Source organism: Camelus bactrianus, chromosome 7 (genome assembly GCF_048773025.1).
Source record: "Camelus bactrianus isolate YW-2024 breed Bactrian camel chromosome 7, ASM4877302v1, whole genome shotgun sequence".
NCBI lineage: Eukaryota > Metazoa > Chordata > Mammalia > Artiodactyla > Camelidae > Camelus > Camelus bactrianus.
In genome coordinates this window covers 58,759,051-58,778,785 of record NC_133545.1, presented here as the reverse complement: position 1 = coordinate 58,778,785, position 19,735 = coordinate 58,759,051, and the positions used below count along the sequence as shown (strand labels likewise).

Sequence of the window (19,735 nt, the reverse complement as noted above, 5' to 3'; positions counted from 1 at the left end):
TTTGAGGTATGATTTACATACAGTAAAATTCACCCCTTTTATGGGTAGAGTTTTATATAGTTTGATAAATGCACATATTCATGTAACTATTACCACAATCAAGATACAGAATATTTCTACCACTAGGGGTATTTATACCAATACCCCTAGTATTCCAAGGTATGGATATACCATAGTTTCTCTATCTATTCATCAGCGTAACATTTTTGCTTAAAGGATGAATCAGTAAGTCTAACAACGTGAGTAGATATAAAAAATGTATCATGGCAAGAAAAAAAAATTTCATTATGACACTATTTTAAATGTAAAATTTGGTAACATAATGTAATTTTCACTAGAATCATTCATACGTAAGTCTGTCAATAAAAGGGCTGAAAAGATTAAAATCAAATAGAATTAGAAGTGAAAATGAAAGACAACATGGTTTTATCTGTAATGTGTGAATTTCTTTGAAAAAAATCAAGAAAAATTCATACATTCAATATGTAATTTTAAAAACTATTAACATAAAAAAGGTGAGACTCAAAAGTCGAAATGCTTAAAACAACTTATTCTATGTGGTTGGACTAAAGGTGATGATAGTTATATTCTCCTTTATTTTATTCTGTGATTTTCAAATTTCCAAATGTAAAAATATATATATATATAAACCAAACAAGAATAAGAGGAAAGAAATAAAGAAAAGAATGCAGAGAAGGGCAGTGCATAAAAATGAAGGAATCTCTGATGAGCTCATATTTTCAAAAGTCATGTATATCAAGTTTTAGGAGATGCAGGTATCAGAAGAACACAAAAGGACCATGACATAAATTCTCTAGTGTTAGAAAAACTGGTACCAAGAGTGAACGTGGGGTGGTAATAAACACATATGTTTAAGATAACAAATTAGTCTGATTATTCTGTTTGCTTTTTTAATTGTGTGTGTGTGTGTGTTTCTACTTTGGAGAAAGAAGACAAGCAAAGAAGAAATACATTCTGTGTGTAGCATATAGAAATAATGTTAAGTATTCGAAATTCCATTAAAGTTGTATAAGAAAACAAATCTGGAAGACATAATGTGTTATGTGCCACGATCAAAATTTACAAAGATCTTGACAAGCTGGAAACCAACAAAATACTATTTATCGAGGAGAATTCATTTACTTTGTTATGTGGATGGATAGATGGGGGTGGGAGAATATTTTTGTGCTCTATGGAAGGTACAAAGATAAATGAGTAGTCACTGCCAGGGATGATAACAAAAATATTTAACCATTGGTAGGGCACTAGAACCAACTAATCAGAGTAGAAGTAAACCACTGGTATGTCCAGCTCTGCCGTGGTCCCCACCCTCATGAAGCTGGTAATATAACAGGAAGAATAAGAAACACACACTAACTGTGATGCAAGCCAGAACGCGATGTGTCATAGAATACTGTAAAGGGCTGGAAGTGTGTGTGCGTACACATGCGGGTGTGTGCGTCCTAGGGTGGGTTAAGTGTGGGTATGGGGGAGATGATCCTCAAAGGATAGATAAATATCACAAGATAGAGTTGGAGGAAGATGGAGAGAAACCCATTCCAGAGAGAAAAGCAGCCTGAAAAATAAGTGTGAAGGCAAGAAATCATGTGTCTTTGCTAGAGGATCCTGAATAAATAGTGCAAGGTGGCTGGAAAATAGGTGTATAAAGAATATACATCAGATTTTCACCTAGAGCATGAAGAGTCTACATGGCAAGCAAGTGTGTCTGCATTTAATCCTTTAGGTAATAATGAATGAAGGTTTCTTGAAAAAGGGAGCAGCCTGATTGGAACAATTAGAGAGATGAAAGTATTCCACCCTGAGCTAGTCTCTTCTCCTCTATGGTAGGCAGAACAGCGGCTCCCAAAAATGCCCATGTCTAATCCCTGAACCTGTAACTACATGATGTGAGTGAGGGTGTCCACCTTCAGATGAGGAGTTACTCCTGGATTATCTGCATGAGCTCAGTATAATCATGAGAGTCCTAAAAAGTGGAGCATCTCTCCTAGCTGAGATTGAGAAAGATACGGCTTGAGGAGAATCAGAGAGATGTGAGTTGTGAAGGACTGCACCTTTGTTCTTAGCTTTGAAAACAGAGGAAGCTGGGCTGTGAGCTGAGGAGTATGGTGGCCTCTAGAGTTTGGAAGAGCCCTCTGCTGACAACCAATGTGAAAATGGGGATCTCAGACCTACAGCTGCAAGAAACTAAATTCTGACAATAACTCCAAGCAGCAGGAAACAGATTCTCCCTTAGAGCTTCCAGAAAGGAATGTAGCCCTAGACAAACTGATTTTAGCCTGGTGAAATTTGCACAAGGCTTCTGACCTATAAAACTCTAAGATAATATATCTATGTGTAAGCCACAAAGTTTGTGGTAATTTGTTACAGCAGCTATAGCAAACTAATACACATCTTTTTTAGGCACACTGGTTCCCTTTCAGTTTCTTCAATGAGTCAGGCATCCTCCAGCCTCAAGGTCTTTACATGTGCTCTTACACCTAACTGGTCAGCCTTGTCCTGACCCACCCAACCCCAGAAACTCTGCATGGAAGACTCCTTTAGCTCTCTGCTTTAAAATGTCACTTTCTCAGAAAAACCTTCATTCAATCTAAATTCTGTGTTCCCCTTGCATCTCTGTGTCTCAAAGGGTATTTGGCTTATAGCAGATGTTTAGTAAATATTTTCTTAAGACAGTAGAATTCATCAGTAATGCACACCTCCAGGTATTGATTTGATCACACAAGGTGATGCCCACTAGATTTAATCTTCATAAAGGAGAATTTTTGCATTTGTAATTAATATATATTCTGTGTTGCAATAATTTGAGACCCTGTGAATGTCCTCTCCCCAATAACATTTGACCCAATTATTTTGGAAGTCATTAATGATCTTTGCCTATATCTAGTATTTTGTTGTTAGATGCAAAATTGTAATATTTTAATTATGTCTGTTCTTCTATTAGCTGGTATTCTTTTTAAATTGACTAATTAATTAATTGAAGTACAGTTGATTTACAGTGTTTTAAGTGTACAGCAAGGTGATTCAGTTTATATATATATATTCTTTTCAGGATTCTTTTCCATTATATCTTCCATTATTATAAGATATTGAATATAGTTCCCTGTGCTATACAGTAGGTACATATTGTTTATGTTTTATATAAAGTAGTGTTTATCTTTTAATTCCAAATTCCAAACTTATCCCTCCTCACCCCTCTCTCTTCTTTAGTAACCATAAGTTCGTTTTCTATGTCTGTGAGTCTGTTTCTGTCTTACCACAATATACATTTTTCCTCTGTATGTAATATAATCCACTATTGTCATTATTCTTTCTGGTGCTTAGCTGTCCTGAATTTGGCCAGGGCAGTCCCCTTCAAGCTGCCTGCAGTGTGCTTTTCACAAGACCACCTTAGACTTTCTTGCTTCCCGGCACAAACTTTCCTAAACTCATCTTGTACTTTCTCTGCCCCAGAACTAGAATGAGGGAAACTAAAAGGCCAGAAAAATGATAATTAGTTTATAGAAAGAAATTTATGACAAAAGTATTAACTATTTTTGCCCTTATGGTGAGTTTAGTTATAAAAAAAAATAAGGTTAAAGAAAACTGGCTTAAAACTGTTTAGTCAAAATTTTTTACTGAAACGCCAATATTCTGAAACCAGTATAGATTGATTGGCACTTCTCAGACTTGAGTGTGTGCGTCGGAATCACCTGCAGGGCTTATCAAATACAGATTGCTGGGCCCTATCCCTAGGGTTTCTGATCCGATGCGGACTGGGGTGGGGCCTGACAACCTGCATTTCTAACCAACTTTCAGGTGGCGCTGATGCTGCTGACCTGGGAACCTCACTTTGAGAACCCTATAGAAATTATCCCATTTGATTCTGCTGCTTGTCCCTGGTATGTTTCTAAATCTTTAGATTATACCTCTCCAAATGGAATTCAGTGGTACACAAGTTATTAAAGCAGTCACCCCAGTATGTCTAGTGCCTATATACTTGTCTGGATAATTATACATGGGTGAGACAGGAAGCAGCTTTAGGGATGTGTGGTGGATTGGGGCGAGAAGCCTGGATTTGTTCATCTGTGGGGCCGTGACAGGGAGTGCTGGTCAAGTTTGGTGCTGGTGCCCTCTCACAGGTGTGTATTGGCTATTTCTAGGTCAGTATATGTTTCTTCTTTAATGGATCTTTACCATCAGCAAAATAAATGTTATAAAAGCTTCTATGTTAAAAATAGTCCCCTCTACCACATGTCCACGTCGTTTCTCCATTTCTCTTTACAGCTAAATGGCAGGAAAGATCTGACTTTTTCCTGTTTTCACAACCAGGAGTTTCCTCTTCTCTATTGTCTTCCCTTCCCCGCTGGGTCACCTACACCTCCGCATTGCCAAATCTCCATCTGTTCTTGGTTCACATTTTACTCAATTCTCAGCAGTGTTTGATGTGATTTCTACTCTCATCTGTTCTTCCTCTATGTTTGATCTCCTCCTCGTCTCTCTTCTTTGCTGAATCCTTCTCTCCCAGTGCTCCCAAAAAAACCCAGTTTCAAATCTGGAATCTCTTTTCTTCTCCTTGTGTATGAGCTCCCAAGTGATCTTATCTGGCTTTAAACATCATTACCACACCACACCGTAAATACCATTTGATGGTGCCCGCCCGCTCCCACCCACACTCTGCTCTTAGCCTAACCTGCTTGATGTTTTATTTACAATCTGATATACTGAGCCTCTCTGCAGAATCCACCTTAATTCTTGTGTAAACGTCTACAATATGTACTCCTGTATTTACATGATTGTACAATCTTGTATTCTGCTTTCCTGACATCTCTTTAAAAACTTAATACTGAAATATCTTTTTACTTACTATCTCTTAATTTCTTTCCTTCACAAATGGCCCTGCGATTGAACACTTTAATTTATCCATGTGCCTAAATGCATTTTCCATAATTACTCCCAGTGCTTATTTTATTCTCTGAATCTTGTTGAGCTATACTGTACATAAAAGATGATGTAATTTTGTATGAAGTAAAGATTACTCTGAAATAAGAACCAAATGGCAATAAAAGGATCTTTTTAACACTAAAAAGAAATGTGTGTGTGTGTGTGTGTGCGCATGTATATGTGTGTAAGTGTGTGTGTGTATATGTGTGTGTGTGTGTATCTGTGTATACATATATTTGAAATCCAGGACAGTCAGTCAAGTCTTCACATAGAAAGACTTTTATCCTAAAATTTGAGAGCTTGGGTTTGATGATCTACAATTCAATTCAGTGTGTCTCTTTAAAAAGATTCATCTTTTTACATAAATCTGGGATTGGATTGCACATATGTGTATGACTGATGGATGAACATCATTGTCTATTTGGATGTTCACCAATGTAAGAGCTAATTCAGATAAGATTCACAGAAATTCCTAGGCCTTATAGTTTGACTGAGTCTCTAGATATATTTTTAAAATCTGATCCAAGTTTGCAGTGTTGACTCATAAACTAGTGCAGTAACACTAGTCAAATCCATATTTGATTCCATTACTGTCTTCAGAATTTCCTATATGAAACCAGTCAAGAAATATTTACCAAATATCCTACGGTAAGTGTGTAACTGCAATGACCAAGTTTCTCACTTGTTTTTCTTTCTTACCTGAGGTACTTGGACCAATCCTTGGTCTTTGAGAAATGAGGCAGATTTAAGGCAAAGTGGGTGCCAGGTATACAGCCAGGTGGATTCCAAGCATGACAAGGAAGCCTGGATTTCGGCCTCATCTCTGTCACTAGCTGGGTAATCTGAAGATTTTGTTTTACTTTGAATTTCACCTGAAAAATAGGAAAATAAGATTTATCTCATATAGTGTATAAAAAAATGTATCCCATGGCCAAGACTCCCACATGAGTAAAATGAGAGGGGGAGGCACACATGCTGAGACCAAGAAATACACACAGGAGCTCGTGGACGATGTGCTGGGGATCTTGTTTTCTAGTACATGTCCTCTAAAGACTTAGTAGTGTTCCTTTTTATAAAAAAATTATTAGCACAAATAAGAACAATAAGCTATATGCATTAAAATTACAACTGATGTGGTTCCAGACCGTCAAACCAGAACTTGTTCTACTTAAAAAAAAAATATTTAAAACTAAAATTGTATTTCTAAATCTATATTTTAGGCTTTTATCTGCCTCAGTAAAAACTGATAAGCTTTTACAATATCCTACAAGAGCAATTCCTTTTTTCTCCAGAGAGATAATGTACTTATTCTGGGAAACCAAATGAGGAGTTCTATAGCCACTTACCATTTTTAGCACAGAGGCCTGTAGCTGAACACTTTCTAAACTTCAACTTTCTCTCTTTTTAAGTAGTTCTGTGCTTAAACGATTCAAATCAAACAGGCTTCAGAGTCTGACAAAACCAGATTGAAATCTGGCTTTCATTTACTGAAAATGGGGACTTACATACATTTAACCTATTTAACCTATTGGTTTTGGTTTGGTTTGGTTTGGTTCTTATTTTGTAAATGGGAATGATGTGAAGATTAAATGAGATTATGTACAATCCCTAGCCTGGCAATGGCTGGTCTTTATCAAGATCTTTTGTCCTGTGCCTCCCACCTTATATGCCATTTAGTTCACTGGGCCCTTTAAGAAGTACATTCTCACTGAACGTTAAGCAAAGAACTCCACATTCTATTACAGTGACAGTAACTGACACTTGCATTGCTCTTCTGTGTGCCAAACTCTGACCTAAGTGCTCTACACATGTAGCTCATTTAATTGTCACAGCACACTATGAGGCAGGCATTGTTATGATCCCTGTTTCACAGACGATCAAACCCAACAAGAGAAGTTAAACTTGCCAAGACCCTATAAGGTAGCAAGGGTGGGAGCTAGAATTCCAACACAGTTGTCTGGATGTAGATTCTGTGCTCTGATTTTACAAGCAAAATGCACAAGATCTACCCCAAAGAGCCTAACATCTGCTGCTGATCTTCATTCTTGAAAAATAAAGCTAGAAAATTAATAGAATTCATTTTCCAAAAACTTGCCTTAATTCAATACCAAAGACATTACTTGGCCTCTGCCTGTATGTGGGGACATGTTTGAAGAAACAGAGTTTTAGGAAGCCTGATATTTCGCAGGGCTTACTTACTTTTATCCTTCCCAGTCTTTGGAAAAGTATAGGAGGCTCTGTTGTGGGATAATCTTATATAAACCAAAGAGTTCTTATAGGCTTCTGTGCCTATAATTTTGGAAAAATATACATTAACATAACCTAGGAAATTAAGCAAGGCTGGAGAAAATAACCATCAGAGAGAAATCTCATCTTCATTCCTTCATCTGCCCAAATTTTATATACCTTATTTATTCATTCCACAAATATGTACTGGTTGCCTATGCTAGTGCTGATGCTGTGAGCCCGGGAGAGGTGTCTATTCTGAAGGAACTTTCATTCTAGTTGGAAAAGACAGACAATAATCAAGGATCTATTTCTGGGTTATATGTTGAAGTTCCCACCATTTTTTTAATACTGTGTATTTACTATCCTCTCCCATCCCTTCTCTCATGGTGCCAAGAATGCTGATTTTCTTTCTCACATCCATGACAAAGTAAAAACCAAGACTGGAAGAAATCCCTGAGCAAGAAGAAGATTCTTAGATGCTCCTTTAAGAAACCAGATAATATGAGCCTAGGGGCTGGAGAATGAGAAGGCTCAGTGGCTACTCAAGTGAGAGAAGACAGAGAGGACTTTATAATGGGAGGAGGGAGGGAAACATTTGGTTATGAGACCCACACAGCATGGAAGAAAGATCATAGAGGATATTAAGTCTTTGCAAAGCCCCCAACAACATGTACATACAGCCCTACATGTTTGGCACATAGTAGGAATGCAATAGTTATTAGCTTATGTAATTGCTGTCCTCTTTATTATTTTTCTATTTTGGTTATGACCAGTCCCATTAGCACCAGGAGTCCTGCACCCAAAACCCTTCTCCATGGCTGATTCTAGACTGTGACTACATGTCCCCAGACCTCACTCAGTTGTCTCTTCCTGTCCTGTCCACTACCCTCCTGGTACTCACTACTCTAAGCTTCTAGGCTAGCCTGCCAAGTCCTTTCCATTTTCTTGGATTCAATAATGCCCTCAGTAATCTCCTTTGTCCTGCTGCCACTGGAGCTCTGGATCTCCTCCCACCATGTGAATGATCTCTGCTTATGTCTAGACAAAAGTGGACAGTGCACCTTCAGTCAAGAATAAGAAGCTCCCATCTTAATATTCTGTCTACACAAATTTAAATCTAGTTGTATAAATTCAACTGATAATAGGCACAAAACCCAAACAGGGGTAGGGATTGTTTGATTCACAAGTCTGAGCTCTATGTCATAAGTAAAACCCAAAATAAGCACTGGCACTGTAAGCACTACACTTGTCCCTGTGGCAGCACTTGTTCTTTGCTGGGTCTCTGCAGAGGAGGACCACGCAAAACCCAGGAGAAAAGAGACTAACGCTTTTGATTATTACCTAAGTGAGCGTTACGGGCTGACCTGTGTCCCCCTCTCCCAACTCATATATTGAAGCCCTAACTTCCAGCCCCTCAGAAAGTGACTGCACTTAGAGAGAGGACCTATAAAGAGGTGGTTAAGTTAAAATGAGACCATTAAAGTGGGCCCTTATCCTGTTTGACTGATGTCCTTAGAAGAAGAGAAAAATGAATGCAGAAAGACACACCAGGGGTGTGCATGCACAGAGAAAAGACCATGCGAGGACACAGCAAGGAGGTGGCTATCTGCAAGCCAAGGAGAGAGGCCTCAGAAGAAATGAAACCTTACAACACATTGATTTTGGAGCAGTATCCTTAAGAATTGTGAGAAAGTAAATTTCTGTTGTTTAAGCCACTTAGTCTGTGGCATTTTGTTATGGCAGCCCCAGCAAAATAATATAGCAGGTTAGACAGTAAGTCTGATCAGTGCTGACAGGACCCACTGGTAAGAAGTGGATGTACAGAACTTTCTGGAAGAGTCACTCAGAAAGGAAGCATGGTAGAGTAAAATTACAGTAAATTTTGGCAGACTAGAACTCAAGGGACAGGTCTTCCAATTTTCAGCAGTAGGACCGAGGATAATTAACTTTCATAAACTTCACTTCCCACATCTTTAAATAGGCATCAGACCTCACTAGGATGTTATGAAAATTAAGTCAAACAGGGAAGTTCCCAGATCATTGTTCTGCTTTTACTAGATACTCAATTAATAATGTCTCGTGTCTCTTCTTTATAAGAGTCTCAGCTATAGCTGAATGCCAGCTAAACAATGTCTAAGTGTTGACTGAAAAAATATGCACAACCTAAAAGCTGAGAGTTACATTTAATTCAGCAGACTTTCTGAGGACTCAAATCCAGGAGGCAGCCTCTCAGATAGCCCTGAGGGGGCACAGGAGGAGCCAAGATATATAGGAGTTTTTGCAACAAAGCCTAGGTAGACTATGAAAAGATTACTGTTGATTAAAGAAAACCAGATATTGCAAGGAATTTAGCACTTTCCTATGTATGGGAAAGTGCAAAGGTCTGGGCTCATTGAAATCATTCCTTTGACATGCACTTGGCTTTCTAGGGCCAGTATCCCGTTCTTTCACATCTTGGGTTCCCTCAGGGTGCACTGTCAGCGGTGGCAGCAGATGCCAGGCTGCCTCTTTGATGTGCACAGCATCCTTTGCTTATTGATACAGCAGGCAATATATTTCACGCACACAAGGCATGGGTGACATTGTTCACATGGATCTTGCCCCTGTAACTAGCTATACACTTGAAATCAGCTCACTGTATTCTATTTCAACAGCTTATCTGCTATTGGAGTCAAAAAAGCATTTTCTCTAAGATTTATAAAAGATGAAATATTCAAAGTTGGGAAGCTGTATAATCAAAGATGGTTCTGGTTTCCCTAAGTTACTAAAGGGACACATGCACAGCTCTTTCTATTTGTGCTGGGAATTCATCCAGATTGCATTAGCGCTCAATCTCAACCGCTCACAAGCTAATGCCCAACCCCAGTGCATTGTTTTCTGAGTCAATCATACAACTCTCTACCATGAGCCAGTCAACTGGCTTTTCCTTATTATTTACCTTCTGTCTTGGTCCATGTTGAGCCATTTGTTATTTATCAACCAATTACTATGGTCTGCTTAAAGTATTAATTCCTTTTTCTTCCAACTTACAGAAAAAAATGAGAAAAATAAAGTGTAATGACTTTTTGGATTCAAACTTAATGTACTTAGGGTTTGGAGAGAGTACCTGTCAGGAAATTATTTCTGTGCTGAAGTTTGACTCACACATCTATTTCTGTACTAATCGCCCATCAAGGAGTAAAACAGTCTTTTCCTTACGGTGTCAATCAGCCTACCCCCCAAATCCATCAGTCATGTATCATTTTACATTTATATCTTTATATAGGATTTCTTGTCATTGCTATATGATGGAGCCCTGAATTACTGTCTAAAAGTACACATCTATACATCATTGCTTTACATCACTTTTAGTCATCAATGGAAAACTGATCTTCAAGAAAAAAGAACTTACCAACAAACAGCTGAATAAATGAAAACTATTTCAATCACATATTAAAGGCTATACATTTTAAAGTAAGTTTTATGTCTTGATTTCTTAGTTTATTCCAAGCCTAGAAAAAGCTTTAATAATGACTTCAAACTAATGGAAGGCGATAAGATAAGAAACATTCTTTGTTCTTCCAAGTTCTAACTCATTGAAATGATGATCATTTAAACATCTGTAATTTTGCATGTATAAATGGCTGTGGACTAGAGAAATCTTCTCAGGATCCTTAACTGAACTTGCCAGGGAAGGCGGTAATTGAGTAGCAGGGGCAAATATAGCAACTGGAACTTCACCAAAAGTAGCTCTCCCATCTAGGAGGCAGATAAGAAGCAAAATGCAATATGACAGGAAGACTCGTTTAAAAGATGGACACCAGGATGCTCACTGACCCAGAAGACTGAAATATACAGTATCCTGGAAAGACAAACTAGAGCTGTAACTGAAGGATACTTTGACTAGCTAATTAAATTATTCTTTCAAAAGCACAAAGAACCAATCATTCACACATCAAAGCTGGGTGAGTCTCTCTTAACTGCACCCTTTATAGAAGACCAGCAAGTCAGACAAATGAAGTTTGGATGAGCTAGTGGAAGAAGATACACTCTTAGAGGTTTGGGAAAATATCCTCAAACCCCGAACTGCTGCTCACTGTGTGTTCATGGTGAACACTAGTGGTGTTTGTCCACACCTCTGACACCTGCCTCCAGGAATAAGGTTCATATACGATGAAACTGTGCATTAGTGACAGGATACAAGCACACACGTAAGGCAAAATGGACAACCCCACTGACTGGCAAGGATAACATCTTTGTGAATGTATAGCCCTTCATTTTCATTCTTCCTATAAGGTTTTGTCCACTTGCAGGTTTATATCTCTAAAGTTCATGTCCTTAGGACAAGAGATGTGGCGAGGAGAGACAGAGATAGAGAACAGATTTGCTAAATTCCTTTATAGCCTCCTTTAGCATATCAATGTCCAAGACTCAGCTTATAAAATCTGTCCAGCCCAGAATGTGGAGAAAACAGCCCTCTCACCTCGAGGCCATAAAACTTCCTCCTCACTGATAAAAAGGAAATATGACTTGGAGTGTGAGCACAAGACTACGTTTTTTCTATTCCTGGGAGACTGAGGCAAGTTAGAAAAAGAAGATGAAGAGATGAGATGAGATACAACAGATAAAGAAAAGACTAGACATCGTCCTCTGAAGTGAGGAAAAACTGAGAACATTGGGGACCTCTTGTCCTGGTTCCCTCTATGGGATTTAAGTACAAGTCTGTCAACCAGGAGCAAATCACATCACAGTAGATCAGGTGGAACAGTATCATTTGACAACAAAAAAGCCTGCCCTGACAGCTGACTTCCTGCCCCCGTCTTGGTCTGAGTGTGGCAGGCACGGGCTGCAGGAAGTCCTGCAGCCCCAGGGTAGAAGGAATGGGCAGTGGACTCAGGCGCTCCGGGCCTGGGATGGAGTTCACCACAGTGAAGATGCAGCAGAATGAGGGGGAGTCTCTAACTCCGGGGAGAGCTGAGGTGAGGCTGGGTTGGCCAGGGAAGGCCAGCCACAGACATCAGCTGGGAATGTGAGCAGAACTAGTCCTCGCCAAGTGGACGGAGGACACCGCAGCAAAGCCCCAGGATGCTGAGGACGCTACCGCAGGGACCCGAACCCTTCCCCTCCACCACGAGGTGCACTGCCACACACGTTCATATTCACCCAAGTATTTGTTGGAAACAAGCTGGAGAAGGGAACAGAAGAAACAAAAATTTGAATCAATATTTTTCTCAGTGAAACTGAGCAGATCCTACGTTAATGGTTGAATTTAGGTCTATTTACAGTGATAGCACTACACTAGTCTGCTAAGCCACCATAACAAAGTATCACAGATCGGGTGGCTGAAACAACAAAATTTATTTCTCACAGTTCCAGATGCTGGGAAGTTCAAGATTAGGGAGTTGTTCTATCTGTTTCCTGATGAGAGCTCGCTCCCTGGCTTGCAGATGCCAGCCTTCTCCCTGGGTGCTCACGTGGCAGACACAGAGAGAGAGAGCTGATGTCACTTTGTCTTCTTAGAGGTCCTGTTGGATTAGGGCTCCACCTTATGACCTCATTTAATCTGTATCACCTGTTCACAGGACCTGTCTCCAAATACAGTCTCACTGAGGGTTAGGGTTTCAAGATATGAATTTGGGGGGCGGGCACAATTCAGTCCACTGCAAAGACTAAATATTTGCTTTCCTCCTTCAACGCAGTGGACTGAAGTTTGTGAGGACACAAAATTAAGTACAGACAAAATAAGGAGGCCACATCTTCTCTGCATATCAATGTAAAAACAATCAAAGCTGTGACTGTGTGCTCTCTTTTCAAATATCCACAAATGTGCAAACAGGAACATAGAACGAAGTGACTAGTTGTTCCCTGAAAGCGGGACTGGCCTTGGATCACTGGTGGCTGGGGACAGCCTTAGACCAATGAGCTGGAAACAATGCAGTGAGCTTATTATAGTTGATGTTCTGAATCCTCTCATGCTTTCAAAATATCAGCCCTGCCCTTCCCATGCTCCGTGTGAGTACTGTGTATTTCCCAATAGGTCAGATTGACTGGACGATTTTACCAAGTGAGTTGTTACGTTATGGAAGCCTGTTTACATCCCAAGAAATTCATGACTCAGGCATTTTCTGAGTTCAAGGTTAAAGAAAAATACCTGATATTACTGCAATAACACAATGCTATACCAGGCGGAGGGAAAAATGGATCCCTCCGTTTTGGACTAAATGTACATGGCCCACAAGCCAATTCCCACTCTCATGTTCCCTTGTAAAGAAACCTTCCCTTCCCCAAAACATTTTGGCAAAGCTGGGCTATAAATAAACCATTATTCCTTGCAATGAGGATAAAGAAAACCAAGGGCATTATCAGCAGAGCTTTGTTTTATTTCCTCATGACCTTGTGGGCAGGAGGGAGGGAATGCTCATGGGCATCATGAGAAATCTGAAGTCAAAAGTCAGATTTATTGTGATCCCTCCAGATGGGAAATTTTGGGATTCTGTTAAAAACATATTCTGTCTAGATTGTTTGCTACATTGGTGAGAAATGAATTCGAAAACACTATCTTCTCAGTTTTAGTACTGTGAAGAGTTTTTCCCCCTTCAGAATCATCCCAGGCAACATTATGTATTTCATGACAAAACTCCCCGAATCCTTGAAGGAGACTCCATGTCACACGGGAAGATGTAGTGAGAACTAAGAGGCTTGTGTTCAACACCATCTTTCTATTACTTATAAGTCACTCTGCTAAGCCTGCTGAATTGTACAATATCCCTTTCACTTCAACAGGTTACTCTGAGGTTCTAAATAAAAATGAGAACTCAGACACAAATGTAGATACCAAACAGGGTATCTTGTTTATAGGAGTCTTTCAAAGATTTTTTTTTTCAGATGGAAGAACACATAGAGATTGGACTGAATATGTTTCAGCTTTCCTCCATCCCCACAGCAACAACCTTCAGAAAGACCATTCCTTTAGTGCTACTCACATTTACACATCAAAGCATAGAATAGGTCATTCCAGTCATTTCAAAGATGTGAAAAATGTGAGCAAATGGGGCTAGCTTGGAAGTGAGAGAGAAGAAACGGAATTATCCATTTAGAGGCAATGGGACCTTAAGGATGCTCTCATTGCTCCTGACACTGTCTCAAGTAACTTAAGAAGCCTGACTGGAGTTAACAGTCTTATTTAGTTGAGTTTTATTTGGCTCAAAGTGCCATTTTCGTAGACTTACTGTTCAGCAGCTGCTCATCTAATCCAGAAAAAAAGCCAAAACGCAATAAAGAGCCATTTCCTTGCTTCTTTTCATTCCTGCACTACCGGCAATTGAATTACATTTTCAAAATATTTCATGTGCAGGAAAATTTAGAACCTTCAATAAAGCCAGCTGCAGAAGACTGAAAGTCAGCTCAAAGCCACACCAAGGCACAAGAGATTTACTTCGACTAGAATGGTCTCTTTCGGGCAACAGCATTTTTAACTGGTTCATCCCTCATTGTTCCTTCTGTAAGTAAATGTGACATTCTGAACAAAACCAATGAATTTCTCCCAAGATCGGTGCCACCTGGAAATACTACCACTCTACTGATTTAGACAGGCTTCAAGCGACTGCTTTTCCACAGGATAGTGGATATACTAGCCTAGATGAGAACAGAATCTTGCTTACTTGATTTCCAGCTCACCTCTGCCAAAGGCCACAGTAGAGAGTAAGTATGGCAGGGTTTCCTAATATGGAGTCCTGAGGATAGGAAATGGTTATATGTCAGCATTGCACAGCTCCAGGGGGCACTAATCATATTCTTATAGTCATATGCTATTCTTGTAGTGTCCCTAAGCTTGTGCATTTTTCTAGGAAGATGACCCACAGCTTCCATTAGGCCTCTTTTAAAACTGTCCCTGATCCCCAAAGTTAAGGATATTCATCAGGTTCCAAGAAATAGAATAGAAAGCATCTTGTCTTTACATCTGATTTCTATTTTTTCTGTACTATGCAAAAGAGTCGACCCTGCAAAGTGGCTTCCTTGCATTTAGGTTAAAAGGTTTAATTCACAGTTAACTGATGATTATTCAGAGGCAAATTATCCATGTCTTTATTTGTCAGCCTTCTCTGCCTATTACATTTCTGAATATCTTCACTAACTGAATATAAGCTTGTCCACCAGAGGGTATATAGAAGGCCAGCAAGATGTATTACTTTTTCATTCTGCTGAAAAGCTGGAAGAAGAAGATATTAATATAATCTATTGATTTTCAATGGGAAACTCTTTTATTATTTGACATTTTCAATCCTTTACCACTGATAATTGGAAGTCTGTCTTGCTTGAGAGATATTTATTACCCTACACAAAGTAGGTGCTGTTTCTCCTGCTTATCCAACAATACAATCTTTCAAAACTTTTTGGAAGAGAAAACACTAGCTATCCAATGTACATAAATGGTTGATGAGTGACATGCCATGGGACTAAGCACTAAAACAAATAGGTTGCAAGCGTGCCTTTGGAGTAGGGGTTCAGAAGATATCAAATGTTCAGCCTAAAGATAAGTGACCAATAGTAATTTTACAGTAACCATCTTCCTGATGAATTCTCAGCGGTCTCTTCTTCACATTCTGACACAAAAGAGAGAGAGAGTGCTTGCTTACACCAAACAAATGGCACTGGATTCCACATGCCCTGCCAGCTCCTGCTGCAAGAACTGAAAAGAGAATCTTACTACTCAGGCAGAAGGAATTCAATCACCTAGCGGAGACAATGAAAGAGTTTCACACTTTTAATCAGATACTGATTGATTACTCTAATAGTCTCCTGTAGCAACAGCAGTGGGCATAAGAAGTAGGGGAAGAATGGAAGAGATTCTCAGGAGGATATGAAGTAAATAAGTCTTTGACACCAGAAAAGTCTGCAAAACAACAGCAAGTGATACTTGAAAAGGCTGATTTCACTTTTCAGCCTATAATGAAGCCCACTCTGATTGATTACTGGGCAGCCAAGGGAGTGTAAGAATTTGTGGACAGCTCTCCAGTGTTAATAATTGTAGCTTTCCTCCCAGCTATCCCCACCAGTGGCTCAAGCAGTAAAATCTTAAAACGACAGGTTCCACTTAATTTTATATTCTAGGTTGTGTGTAATTGTCATATAATTGTGTTACTGGACTTTAGATGAAATCTGTATTTCTTGCTTTGTAGAACATGCAGCCCAATGTGTATGGACTTGTAATAACTCTTCTGGGTGAAGAAAGACCAAGAATGGTCTTTCACATCTAAGGATTCTGAGTCTTCGCTGGTTGGTAAGACTGCTCTGCCTGTCTCTGAGAACAAATCAATTAGCATGGCTATGTTCATAAGAGATCAATTCCATTTTGCAAACATTTACAGAACTCTAGCCCTCTGCACGGCACTGTGCCGGGTGTTAGGAAAGAGGATAGATGCTTTACTATTCTCAAAAAGATGACTATTAGTTAAGGAACAAGAAAACATTTTTTAAAAGAATTATATATGTACACAGGAAATTCAGTCCTAAGGGGTTAATTTCACAAATTCACACAGAAACATGAATCTATTAGAAAATTTGAATTTAGTAAAGATTGAGGGTTGCAGGACTAGTATAAGGGAGAAGGTAATCAATTAGCTAGAATTTACAGCCTTGCAGGAGAGAATGTTATCCAGCCACTGGGATGGCAGCTAGCAGCCCTTATTTACAACACACTTGAGTTAAAATCAGAAAGTACTGCTACAACTACAGTCCAAAGTAGTCTCTGACAGGTCGGTGTGCCTAAGGGTATAGGTTAAGTTCAGGGTAGAAACTCAGCATGTGTCATCTCTCAGGATCTAAATGAATAAAGAATTACATGATTAGGCTCACTGGAGATGGATTCCCAGGGTGCAATTAGCACCACCCTGAAATATTAAGGACTCTGTCATAAGATGCTGGCATTACTCTCAAGTTTGAAGGTCTCCCTTCTTTTATTGCTGAAAGATATTTTACTCTGTCTTTGGAAGGTCTTTAGCATGTTTCTGAGAAGATAACATATTGTAATGGCTTTTGTTTAAAAAATTAGGTTAGTTGAAGAATCACTAAATTTAAGTTTCACATGCATGTACAAAATTCTCATTCCTTCCCATAAACATTTTAGAATCTGGATGTCACCCTGAGATGCTCAACAGGCTGTCCCTATGGGCTCAACCTAGTGGTATAAGATGTAGCCTCTGTAGTGTGACTTGAGGGCTCCAGCCTGTCCCAAATATCTTCCCACTGGTCTCACATGCAGGTCACTGCCATAACAGTCACTCATTCTCTTAGGGAATTCTTATAAGATATTACACAAATGTTTTGATAAGAAGTAGGACTAGGTAGTGATGTCAGCAAAGCAGTAGAATAGAAAGTCCTGGAAGTCCTGGCCAGAGCAATTAGTCAAGAAAATAACAAAACAAAACATAAAAGGCACCCAAATTGAAAAGGAAGAAACAAGATGATCTCTGCTCACAGATCTTATGTAGAAAACTAAGGATCCCACTAAAAAACTATTAGAACTAATAAACGAATTCAGTAAAGCTGCAGGATATAGAATCAAAATACACAAGTCAGTTATGTTTCTATATACTAACAACAGACAGTCCTAGAAGAAAATTAAGAAAACAATACCATTAACAATAGCATCAAAACCAACAAAATACTATAAAGAAACCTCACCAAGGAGGCAAAAGATTCGCACACTAAAAACTACAAATAAATAAAGACATCACAGGTTTACGAATTGAGAGACTTAATATTATTAAAACACTACCCAGAGCTCTGGGAATGATTCAGTGCAATCCCTATGAAAATTCCAACTGCATTTTTTTTTACAGAAACAGATAAAATAATCTTAAAATTTACCTCAAAAGACACCAAATGGTTAAAACAATCCTAAGAAGAAAGCTGGAGGCATCACATGTCCTAGTTTTAAACTCTAATACAAAGCTACAGTAATCATAACAGGGTGGTACTGGCATACAGATAAACATATCAATCAATAGAACAGAATAGAGAGCCCAGAAATAAACCCACATTACACAATCAACTGATCTCTGACGAGGATGCCAAGAATACACAATGTGGAAAAGATCAACTCTTAAATAGTGTTGAGAAAACTGCATATCCACATGCAAAAAAACGAAATTGGACTCTTACACCATACACAAAAATCAACTCAAATCAAATTAAAGACTTAAACATAGGAGAAAAGCTTCATGATATTGATCTTGATAATATTTTGGATATGACACCAAAAACACAAGCAACACAAGCAAATTTAGACATGAGGGATTTAATCAAACTAAAAAGCTACGTGAGCAGATCATCCTGGAAAAGACTGGGCTTTGACTGTGGTTTCCTGTTTTGATTTCTAATTTCCCTATGCTTAACCCTAGCCCTTCTAGGGGTGAATGGCAGAGAGGAAAGAGTGGAGATTTGGGGACAGGCAGAGTCAGTTCAAATCTGGGTTCTGGCACTTTCTAACTACAAGGACTCGGGTCAACTATTTAACTTGCTTGAGACACAAGATTCTCCATTCACGAAATGGGTTAGCAACAATCATGTACAGAGTTTCATGTAAGTTATGTGAGATAAGTTGGATAAAATACCCAAGTTTTAGAGTTGAAAATAATCTCAAAATTATCTCATCCAATGGTTTTCAAGTATTTCTTTACTTGCTATTCCCTAAAATTATTTTTTAAAATTCTATACTCTCATTCATTTGAAGTTGCCATCTAATATTTTTCAAGTTTAACTAAACTTTCAAGTTAAATAGTCACAAAGGTATGCTTTTTGTTATAGTGTGAATATTGACATTAAAAAGTAAAATCATTAAATCACACTTCCAGGAATCTGAATGCTAAATCATTCTAATAACTATAAATATATAGTGAAAAACAAAACCAAATAAGACATGGTAGTAGGGGGACAACAATTCTAAATTAAAAGAGACTAAGGAAACACAGCAAGCAAATGCAATGTTTTGCATACTAGATTACACTAAAAAAAAATCCACTGCTATAAAATACATTTCTCAGACAATCAGGGGATGTTTCAATATAGACTACACATTAGATGATACTACAGAAAAATTGTTAATTTAAAAATTGTCCTAAATATGACAATGATATTGTCCATGCTGAAATTTTAAAAAGTAAAGTGCCTGCAACTTACTGTCAAATGGTACAGATACACATGGGTATGTGCGCACATGCATACACACACACATATAAAAAGAGAGCAAAAAGTAAGTATGGCGAAATTTTAATTCGTGAATTTATGTAAGAGGGCTCTTTGTACTATTTTTGAAATCTTTCTGGGTGTTTGAAAATTTACGAATCAAGAAATTTTCCCATAGAAATTTTTCTTTTAAGTATCATACCTTTGTGATTAAAAATATTTAATTAGCCACTTATATTTCTCTCCAAAAGATGTTAATAAACTAAAATTAGATTTTTCTGTGACCCCAGCAAAACTCTAAACGTTAAAATATTCTTTCAGATTCAGTTAACACTAAAATTATTATTATTATTATATAATGGATCAAAACAAAGTAAAAATTTCCAGAAATGAATTATTT

General features: G+C 38.4%; 1 long non-coding RNA gene across 3 annotated transcripts in view; it reads right to left on the bottom strand.

Annotated features, from left to right (window-relative positions):
• LOC141578169 (uncharacterized) overlaps positions 1-19,735 on the bottom strand; it is a 332,741-nt gene that overhangs the window by 209,365 nt on the left and 103,641 nt on the right. For all 3 annotated transcript variants that reach the window (XR_012508201.1, XR_012508200.1, XR_012508202.1), the window contains one exon: positions 5,641-5,813. This is a non-coding gene — a long non-coding RNA (uncharacterized LOC141578169). The remainder of the gene's footprint in view (positions 1-5,640; positions 5,814-19,735) is intronic.